This window comes from Nanorana parkeri, unplaced genomic scaffold, assembly GCF_000935625.1.
Source record: "Nanorana parkeri isolate BGI_ZX_2015 unplaced genomic scaffold, ASM93562v1 scaffold309, whole genome shotgun sequence".
Classification (NCBI taxonomy): Eukaryota; Metazoa; Chordata; class Amphibia; order Anura; family Dicroglossidae; genus Nanorana; species Nanorana parkeri.
The window spans coordinates 19,856-31,764 of record NW_017306577.1 but is presented as its reverse complement, the minus strand read 5'-3'; positions in this window follow the sequence as shown (position 1 = coordinate 31,764).

Here is an 11,909-nt window from a genome sequence, read left to right as displayed (position 1 = left end):
GGGGGGGGGGTTTGGAGTGGGGCAACAGTACATTGATTGTGGTTATTAATATCTGTATTTCGGGGTATAACATTTATTTTCCATCCTAAATTGCCATGGCTTCTTTGTGTACAGGTACCAAGTCCCTGTCTGACAGAGAGAGAGAGAGAGACCATCACTTTCAACAACTTCCTGGATTTCCCAGTGTGCTTTACATCTCTTTCCCTGCTGCTTGATATAATGCGATCTTGATTCCCCAACACTACACATCCCATCACGCATTGCTTCCAGCAAGCAATCATAATGTTACATTGTTCAGACGTTGAGTTGTAGTTCAGAAGGCGGGCTCTGTGAGAGTGAGGACACAAGGAAGTGCATATTCACAGGGCCGAGTGAAATCGAGGAACTACATACTTAATAAGTAAGTTTACAAACTTCTAGAATGATATGATTATTAAGAGTGGGATCGAACGTATGAAAATTCAATATAGGAATACATACTTATTTTTAATTTTTGACCATATGTAATTGAAACCTCTGTATTTATTTCTGTAATGCGGTCAGTGCTGCAGCAGAGGTTGAAATGTCAGCCTGACGCAGAGTCGGACTGCTGCTCTCACACTCAACTCAGCATCCTGGGTCTCTAGTGGCCCGACAGACAACACCCTGCACAGTGCTCTAATCAACACCACTCTTGCTTTATGAACAGCACTTTTGATTAGAGCAGAGTGCAGGGGTGTGGAGACTGCAGGGGTGTGGAGCGGAGCAGAGTGCAGGGGTGTGGAGACTGCAGGGGTGTGGAGAGGAGCAGAGTGCAGGGGTGTGTAGACTGCAGGGGTGTGGAACGGAGCAGAGTGCAGGGATGTGGAGACTGCAGGGGTGTGTAGACTGCAGGGGTGTGGAGACTGCAGTGGTGTGTAGACTGCAGGGGTGTGTAGACTGCAGGGGTGTGTAGACTGCAGGGGTGTGCAGGACCCAAGCCCTCACTTGTGTGTGAGAGCAGCGTTCTGACTCTCCAAGGTGCTGCCAGCACAGGGTATTTTAACCCTTGCAGCAGCACTAAGCTACTAAAAAAAAAAAAAAAGCAGCATATTTATTACTGTATATGCATCCTAACTGTATAGCAGCAATGAATATAGGTTCAGAGGGTTCATTTGTGCTTTAACAATGTCCCTATAGATTGCAATGGCTCCTTGTAGCAGATGGCTGGCAGAAGTGAGAGTTTCTTGTTGTCCTTTGCCAAGTTCCTCTGCGGAGTATGAACGGGTAGAATTGTAACCAGCGTCACATCGGATCCTGCACAATGTCTCGCGCTGTGATGGAAAGTTACACTCCGGCTTTTTCTCGAGGTTCCTGAAAATGTTTGACAAAACCGAGCGATAACTGGAAACGGTCAGGCAGGGAAGCTGTCATCGCTGCTCGCTACGTAACAGCTGCCCGGGTCCAGACTGAGAATTTCCCAGAATCCCGCAGAACAATCACAGCCATTCACCTATTTCTGTGCCGGGGTATTGATCCGGGTATATGTTATAGATGCCAGCTGACCCGGTGTTGGCCTGACACCCATCATTCCTCCACCCTCTTCTAGTTTTGATGCATAAATGTCTCAATGAATGTTCTATTTATTATTTAATGATAAAACTTGTATTTTGCGCCATGTCATCGATTTGAATTGACAACGTTTACTTTAAAACTGCACCCCCGGCAAAAAAAGACAAAAAATAATGCAGCTTTGTTTCCATTTTTACATCAATAAATGTATTATTATTGCAAGCAGTGCAATAATAATAACAATAATAATAACAACAACATAATAATAATATAATGCCTCCACTCCGCTTCCTATCGTTGAACGTTAATGGCCTCAATGTCCCAGAGAAACGGTCTATGATTCTGGCGGAACTCCACCGACAGCGGGCCCATGTTGGTTTCCTACAGGAGACTCATTTCCGCCAGGATCATGCACCTCCCCTCAAGGACCTCAGATACCCACTGGCATACCACAGCTATTCCCCTGATAAAAAATCGAGAGGGGTATCCATCGTCTTCTCACGTGGAATACACTGGACCCTGGGGGACGTGCATGCGGGGGAGGACGGCCGCCTCCTTATGATCAAAGGCAGGATAGACTCCCAGATGGTAACTCTGGTTAACCTCTACCTCCCTAATCACGCACAGATCCCGTTCCTGGAACGGACGCTGGTTGCGATGGATGACTTCAGGGAGGGTTTGCTGATCGTAGGGGGTGACCTCAACTTGATTCTTGACCCTAAACTGGACTCTTCAAGGGCGGCATCTCACCTGTCTAGGGCCGCGCTGCGCAGGATTAGGCGCTGTCTCCACATGCACCAACTTTCCGATGTCTGGAGGATCCACCACCCTACAGAAAGGGACTATTCCTTTTTCTCATCTGCCCAACAAACTTATACGCGCATTGACTATTTTTTGATGCACCACTCCGCATTGCACTTGATATCTACATCATCCATTGGTACTATCTCAGTCTCCGATCATGCCCCAATCACAATTGAAGTGGAACTCTATTTGGAAGCCCACAAGGCGTACATCAGGGGTATCAGCATGCTAATTATTTTTTTTAATTAAACCTTTCCTTTTTTTGGGAGAACGAAAGGGAGGAGAAGACAAAATATTTTTTTTAATTATTATTATTAGTAATCTTCAATGTAATAACTAATGCATGTTATTAGTTGACAAGAAACTACTTTACTACTTCTGCATTTTGAGGGAGGGGAGAAATGCTTCCTCCTGCCAGACTGATCACTGGGGGAGAGGAGACTGAGGAAATGCTTCCTCCTGCCAGCAGCAAACTAATCACCGGGGGAGGTGAGACAGAGGAAATGCTTCCTCCTGCCTGCAGCAGACTGATGACATCATTTCAGCCCAGGCAAAGTCACGGGGCTGAAGCTCAAAGATGGCTATTTAGGCCTCATTCACACGGGGCTAACACAGGCCGTACATGTCCGTGCGGCATGCACGCCTGTAACGGGCCGAACCCGGGGCGACAGGTGCATCCTCTCAACGTCTAAGTACAGACACCCAGAGCCGCAAGGATGTGCAGTTGGGGTGTGCCGATGACAGCCTCCATCTGTGTCCTCCCATAAGGAAGAACAGGCTGCTGCGTGCAATTATACGCAGCACCGGTCCCTTCCAGGATCAGCCCGTTACGGGCGTGCACACCGCAAGGACTTGTACGGCCCGTGTAAGCCCAATGGGAATGAGGGCTTAAAAGGTGAAGCTTTTCTGAACTGTTACATTGTTGCTGTATATTGTTACATATCAGGGATTTTTTGAACTTGTAAAGTTATAATAAGTTTAATGTAACTCATTTCATGTAAGAAGTCATTTTAGCCCACACCAGGCTCCCCAAACTCTGCCGGCATTATCTTCCAGTGGGATCTCTGGATAGAAGTCATCTATATACAGGAAAAGTTCTCTCCTCCAATCCGGAAGGCGATCTCCTCTGGCAGATTTTGCAGTCCCGAAATCTTCACACATATTTCTACAAAGGTTACAACAATAAACCCGGCCTAATTCGCTCGCACCAGCCCTTGAAGTGCTGGCAATTTAATTGTGCCCTGCTGGGGTACAGTTTACATCTCGTCATGGCGACGAGCCTGCAAAATGGCTTCCAGGATTTTACGTATGACAGGCCGGGTCAATAATTTAGAGAAGTGAAGACAAGCCAGGCAGCTTGTTACTCCGAAGCGTATCGTTTTCCACATACGTTGGGATGGGGCACATGATCCCCAGCCCGCCTCAACGCTTGATGTAAAAAAAAAATGCCTTTAATTGCCCTGTGGTAATTTCGCATGTCAAAAATGAAGATTTCAAATGATTACCACATGGTCCGGGCCAGCCCCGTCGTAGGAGTCAACGTGTAACATGTGCCCCGCCAAATCTTCTCTCCGGGCTTTAAATAGACAGAAAAATTGTCGTGTTATTTTTACCAATGTATACACGACAACAGGCGCGAGACGGGCGGGTTGGCGGCCCTCCTAGGAAATCAGCGCCAATAGCACGTGCGCGGGAGGCAGCTGGTATATTTGTCTTACCTGCAGGAATTCTGACAAATATGACGTCCTGGAATGCAGGTGCTTTGTGGAAGAGAAGCCGCATCTAACCGATATTGACTCGTCCCGTGACCCGCAGAGGTTTTGGATCTTTGCAAATGATGATGTGTTTTGTAATATGACAGAAGAATGACACGGTTCTTTCAGAGCCACATACGTGTGCGTTATAGTACGGGAATGAAGCGTGCTGACTGACTATAGGCAATGGAGAGTGCAAAGCTGTAGGGAGCTTTCAGCTCAGAGATGTAAAACGTTTGAAGATTGAATAGAAAAATAAAAGAGTGGCGGTAGAAAAAGACCAAGCGGTCCATTGAATCTGCCATTTTTGGGGGGTTTATTTGTTTTGGTTTTTTTTTTTGCATTTGTTTTTATGTCTATGAGTAGATCTATGTTTGTCTCAAGCATGTGTAAAATCCCTTAGGGGTCTATTTATAAACAATTTGCAGACCCACTCACCCTACGGATCTATGTGATCTTTTGTTCTGTGCGTATAGAGGCAAAAACAAATGTTCTTAGCATATTTTCTTTTTCAGGTCGAATGTATGTAGTGCAATACCATATTATGGCCAATAGATAGAGTTGATGAGCATAGGAAAAAAATACCCTTTTCCTATGCTCATCAGCTATTTCATATGCTCATCAGATATTTCCTATGTTCCTTAGCTATTTCCTATGCTCCTTAGCTATTTCCTATGCTCCTTAGCTATTTCCTGTGCTCCCCAGCTATTTCCTATGCTCAGCTATTCCCTATGCTCCTTAGCTTTTTCCTATGCTCAGCTATTCCCTATGCTCCTTAGCTTTTTCCTATGCTCCTTAGCTATTTCCTATGCTCCGCTATTTCCTATGCTCAGCTATTTCCTATGCTCAGCTATTTCCTATGCTCCTTAGCTATTTCCTATGCTCCTTAGCTATTTCCTATGCTCAGCTATTTCTTATGCTCCCCAGCTATTCCCTATGCTCCTTAGCTATTTCCTATGCTCAGCTATTTCCTATGCTCAGCTATTTCCTATGCTCCTTAGCTATTTCCTATGCTCAGCTATTTCCTATGCTCCTTAGCTATTTCCTATGCTCAGCTATTTCTTATGCTCCCCAGCTATTCCCTATGCTCCTTAGCTATTTCCTATGCTCAGCTATTTCCTATGCTCAGCTATTTCCTATGCTCCTTAGCTATTTCCTATGCTTTGTTTTGGGTTTTGGATACAGTGGGAAGTATAAAACATTTCTGTTAGGTTTTATCTCCCTGTCATGTACCTGGCTGGAGTTGAGCAGGGGAAGACAACTCTTTTGAAGGTGACAACAGAGGATGTAGAAACGTAGGAGTTCCTAGAATGCAGATCAGATGAAGTCCATGCCGATGCTCGGATGTGTTGACCGGGTATAGAAGAAGCAGGATTGGATGGTATGCTGAATGTATCAGAATACTTAGCTATTTCCTATGCTCAGCTATTTCCTATGCTCCTTAGCTATTTCCTATGCTCCTTAGCTATTTCCTATGCTCAGCTATTTCCTATGCTCAGCTATTTCCTATGCTCCTTAGCTATTTCCTATGCTTTGTTTTGGGTTTTGGATACAGTGGGAAGTATAAAACATTTCTGTTAGGTTTTATCTCCCTGTCATGTACCTGGCTGGAGTTGAGCAGGGGAAGACAACTCTTTTGAAGGTGACAACAGAGGATGTAGAAACGTAGGAGTTCCTAGAATGCAGATCAGATGAAGTCCATGCCGATGCTCGGATGTGTTGACCGGGTATAGAAGAAGCAGGATTGGATGGTATGCTGAATGTATCAGAATACTAGAATACTGGAATACTGGAAGAATCCTGGAAGAGATTGCGGAAGCAGAGTCAGGAACACAGGCCTAAGTCGTTAACATCCAGACGAAGCAGTACCAAATCGATAACCAGATCAGAGTCAAGTTCACAAGCCGAGGTCAGACACAGGGAAGCAGAAGCAGGGTACTAAATCAGTAAGTAGAAGTGGGGTCGGGGTCACAAGCCAGTGTCGTCTTCTGTGGAAATCAAGTCACAGGTCGGGTCACAGGAAGACAGGAATGACCTAAAGACCAGTCAGCACCCTTCCTTGCTTTATCCAAAAGGAAAAAATGTTCTTTGGTAGAGGACTGAAGAACAGTAGATTCTTTGTAACAGTGAATGGCTACAATTAATATACAGTTCAGAAAGTTGCGAACAAAGAGGAAGAATTTGTCAGCACAAAGGTAGGAATAGCACAATAAATATCCAGCATGAGGGTCCCGTCTCCCTATTTGCATCGGCTGCTCATGGTGATCTGCAGAGAATCTCACCAGAAATATCATCAGGGAAGTATTTAAAAAACTAGGAATTCACCGATACCGGCTTTTTGGTATCGAGTACCGATATATAACGGAAGTCCGCTAAGGAAGCCGGGCGGCGTGTAATGACCCCATCTGACGAGGAAGCATGGAGCTGGCTTTCTGGCCAATCAGGAGGTGTGGATTTAGCACTCGCTGCCTGGCTTGCTGATCGGCCAGCTTCCTGACCAATCACGAAGGTAGTGGGTCATTACACACCTCCCGGCTTCCTTATTGGCTGCAAAACCACCGCCCCAAGTGAAGAGGGAGCATGGGGACGGCTTCCCTGCCAAGCAGAAAGCTGAAGGGCGAGTCATTACCCGCCCCTGGCTTGTTGATTGGCCGGGAAACCTGCTCCCTGGTGATGAGGGAGTATGGAACTAGCTCCCCAGGCAATCAGGAAGCCCAGCGGTGTGTAATGACTCGCTGCCCGGCTTCCTGATACCAGAAGTTCTGGTAATGGAATAAGTATTGGGAGCATAAGTATCGTACTCATCCCAAAATACTCGGTATCGACATCAAAAACCCTTCGTGTTGCAGAGGTGCCCGGCAATATTGTATCAAAGAGATCATTCAGGAGATTTCATATATTCAAAAAGAGTTTATTGTATTAAAATTTATTTTTGTTTTAATACAAAGGATGTGAAATCTCCGGCATAACCCGTTCGACATATTACCAGACGCCTTTGCAAGACAAAGCCGACTGAGATTTTTTAGATACTTTCCTAACAATTTCTTCAACCATCCCATATAAAGTCCTCCTAGAGCCTAGAGGTGGGCTGCTCTTGGGAGGAAGTGTTTAAAGATCGACTTCAGTAAAAGTGAAGTTGTCCTATAAACAGTCTGACCACCAAGGACGGATCATATCATATGTGAGATTCTCCATGAGTTCCACTCAGAGGGTTGGGAGGATTTACTGTATTAAAGGACAGCTTCAATAAAGGTGAAGTTCAGGATGTCCCTATACCAGGTGATTACTTATTCCCCAACCAGTTCATTGTGATTGGTTCTGAATTATTTATTAAAGGAGAACTATGAGGTGGGTGCTTTTCACTCACCTCATAGTTCTAGCCGACCTGTGACAATGAGACTGCCACAGGTCGGCTCAGTAGATCGGGAAGTGAGGGAACACATACCGGCGTTCGCTCACTTCTCGATCCTGTCACGGCTCTCTGCCGCCCGTGACAGGGGAGGGGCTGGATTCCCCCCTCCCCGCTCCGATCCTCCAGCGCTGACTGGCAGGAACGGACGGGGAGGGGGCGGGTACAGTTGGCTCTGCCTGTAGATAGGCAGAGCCACCTGTCAGTCACGCAGCTGGGCGGATCCAGACATAATTGTCGGGATACGCTTCAGCTGCGGCGTCTCACTATATAGGGAGCTGTAGCTCGCGGTATACTGAGTTTAGGGTGACGGGAGGACGCTAGTTTGTGTCCTCCCGTTACCCTAAGGACAACTATGGGGAAAAGCCCTGACCCCATAGTTCTCCTTTAATCACACCGCTGAATATTTTATGTGTCAGTCATTTGTTGAATGGGAAGAGGGTTTTTGCAGATTTTGCATTGCCTTGTTCAATTTTCTGCAACTGCAATGAAAATGATAACTCAAACAAAAGACATAACAGGTGTTGCCTCCGCCAGGTAATATTTTACAGAAGAGACAGACATTTCGAATTCTTCACAAACACTGACAATTATTTTGCTTGCTAGCTTGAAATATGTCCTGGGCCAGAGGCACAACAAAACTTCAAAGCACCCCAGAACACATGTTAGGCACATACATGATAAGTAATGTGAACGTGTATGACAGGTATTTATTACATCTGACAGAGATCACAGTACTCCCCCGGACAATGCCTTCATGTGCTTTTCTCTCCATTAGGATGGTGCCATCTTATTCAGACATCATTCAGGGTCACCATCTACTTGGACTGAGATGCCGGATCAAAGATGCTGTTGTTCCCAGTTGCTTCCACTTTGTTATAATCCCAGTAACAGGTGACCGCGGAAGATTTAGTAGCCAGGAAATGTCACGGAACACCTGAATCCAATGATTTGGAGGGGCGTCCCAATACTTTTGGCAATATAGTGTATGTTGTACTAACTGATTGATTCGTCAATTTTCGTCCCTCCGTCAAAACCCCAATAAACACTCGGACTGCGCGACATGGATTTTAACGGCCACAGCAGCCCTTTTATTAAACCAAACAACTTTAACAATAACCAAAAGTAATAAACCAAATAATATACACAAATAATACTGTAAACAATTGTTTACCTGAGAAGGGGTCTTTGGGTGCCCAACAGCCCAAAAAGGCCTCTCCTAAGACTCCACCCATGTCCCCAGCCGCACCACAACCAGCTCGAGGACACTTACTACTTCCAGGTTCCTAAGGGGCCAGGCCCCGCCCGTTGCAATTCCGGACACCAACAGGGGGGAAGCACCCATACCAACTAATGGCCCCCCAATTTTGTAATCCACTCCGATTTTTGTAGACCCCCCAAAGACCCCCTAACCCGCCAAGCTGCCGTGACAAAAGAACCCCACAACCCCCATTCTACAAAATTCAGGGAGGGAGGGTGGGACAACCTGCTTCGTTCCTTGATTTCCAGAAAGAGGACGTCCCTCAGCCCTTGCAGATCCTTCCCATGCGGCTCCTCCCGGACACCTGACTCCCACGTCCAATCAGCTAAGAGCAGCTGTTCCCATTTTATTTTTTAACTCTTTCTCCCGGGACTATTCCTCCCCCCAGTCATGTAGCCCCTCCGCTCAGGCTCTCCGGGTCTGTCTTTTCAGTGATACATAGCATCCTCATTGCTGGACTTTTCCTGTTTTAATCTTTGCTTGCACTTTACCTATATTTTGCACAGCTGCTTGTGATTTCGTTTTTTTTATTATATATTTAAGCATTTACTGATTTATTTACATATTATTACTGTTAGCACTGGGAGCATAGTAATATATATCACTTAAAAGCAAACCTCCTAATAATAGAATACAGAGTAGCGCCATAGTCATATAATAGACGTCTCTACAGCGGCATGCAGTCATATATAGCTGTATATCATAAATGCTACTTTATAAACAGCACTTTACCGTCCGCGGATACTTTTGTGGGAAATAGAACAATACCATAAAAGAAAGGTATGAAAACATATAATTCGACTTTATGAATACAGCAACCCAAATGGCTCCCCTTAAAAATCGAACATTGCCAGCCTCACTTTCATTGGCAGGCGCAGCAAATGTGAATTAAAAAGCGCGCAGTGACCTAATCTGCTCCACTAACACAGAACTCGCTGAGTGATTGAACCATTAGTCTTTACTGCGCTGAATGCAGCCAGAATATATATTGCGATCGTAAATTGAAGGTGCATTTGGAAGGTTGTATAATGGCTCGCCCCACTCAAGACTGAGACTAATGGATGCCGTTTTTTTTTTTTTAAACTCATATTAATATAAATTTTTAATTTCAAAAGTAATTTGTTATTTTTTTTTGTAAATTGAAACTCCTCTTTTGCTGAGAAAAAATAAATTGTCTCCAGGATCATTGCAATGTATTCATTCCAATTTCCAAGGATATTGACAACATTAAATTGCAGATTTCTGCCTGCTTCTGTTCCCTGGATACCAAGACAGGTACTTCAGTAATTCACTGAGTGGGACGGTCTGCCTGCTCTAATCACATGATCACATGATCAGTCAAATGTGATAGGGAAGGTCGAAGCAGCATCAATCATCTTGCTTTTTGGAAAATATTATGGAAAATAACAAAAAAAAGCTAAACATGTGCACGACTGATGGATAAAAAGAATCCCAGGGCTGATCCAACATTTGTAGTAATAAGTAAGATGTACATTTTAAATCAATTTTCAGTTAGGTGAGGGTGCTTTCCGCACACCTTACAGCAGTCCCGGCCAGTAAGAACGATGGTGCTTGTAGTAACTGCCACGGATGGCGCCGTGCAAAGTAAGAAGTAGAAAGACAGGTCACCAGCACTCAAAATAATGTAAATAGATTTGTCCTTTTTAATGGACGAATATGTCACAAAAATCAACAAAGCCGACATTTCGGGGCCGCACAGGGTCCCTTCTTCAAGGCAGAACGATGTGACCAATCGTTCTGCCTTGAAGAAGGGACCCTGTGCAGCCCCGAAACGTCGGCTTTGTTGATTTTTGTGACATATTCGTCCATTAAAAAGGACAAATCTATTTAAATTATTTTGAGTGCTGGTGACCTGTCTTTCTACATTTTAAATCAATGACATGTTGTTTGTGAATACTATAAACAATTTCAGTTTTTTTAACATAAAATAATGTTTTTACTGTTTTTTTGTTACACCTCAGCCACTTCCTGTCTACATGCACTCCATTGATGGATGCAGGCCAATTTTCAAGGTTGGTTACCATATGGTGACAACAGTGGACCATGCCTGTGTAACGTGTATTAAAATGCCTACCTGTAGTCTTCATTGAAAGCCTGGGTGACAAGGTGACAACACAAGAGCACAATGGGGAGACAGGGACAGAACCTTGTCACCCTATAACAGGAACCTCCATCTTCATCACAGCTATCTGATATTGTTGAACACCAGATTCTAAAAACAATGGGCTTTGATGTGGAGTGCACCCAATGTAGATACCTGTTCCAGCGTGAGAGATGGGTTTTAGTGCCTGTTCACACGACGTCCGTTTTGTGTGCTGACCTGATCCGTACGCTCCTGCACTCAAAATGCATCCCAATGTATCCCTATGTGTTTTATGGGCTACAGTTCTCACGCGCGCAGTCCGTTCAGGTTACGACAGAAAAATACTGCATGTCACATTTTGTACGGTCAGGAAATGCAAACGTGTCAAAAACGCACTGCACTGCAGCTAACATACTAACAGCCCCACTTTTTTTTTACTGGAACACATCAAAAGCGAGGCCAAAACGCACTGCATCAGTAGCACCGCGTCTGCAGATCCGGACCTGATCAGGACCTGGAACTCATGTGAACAGGCCCTTAGGCCTCATTCACATGGGGCTAACTCGAGGTGTACACGTCCGTATCAGGCTGTTCCTGGGAGGGGCAGGTGCTGCGTGTGATTGAGTGCAGCAGCCTGTTCTTCCCTATGGGAGGACGCGGCCGTATGCCCATCCGTGCAGGTTCGGACGTCCGTGCTCCATCCTGTCTGCATCCGAGTTTGGACACCTGCACCCGCACGGATGTGCAGTTCGGGTGTGTGTATGACAGCGTACGGCCGCGTCCTCCCATAGGGAAGAACGGGCTGCTACACATAGCACCTGTCCCTCCCGGGATCGGCCCGATACAGGCGTGTACACTGCACGGACGTGTACGCCCCGGGTTAGCCCCGTGTGAATGAGGCCTTTGGGAGATTACCACTCATTCCCTGTTGTGTCTCTGGGTCAGGAAGTGATGGAATATACCTCCAGCAGGGACACGGAGAGCAATGGAGACCCGACAGATGATCTTTCACTTTTCCGCTCTATCCGAAGCTAGAAAAAAAAGAAA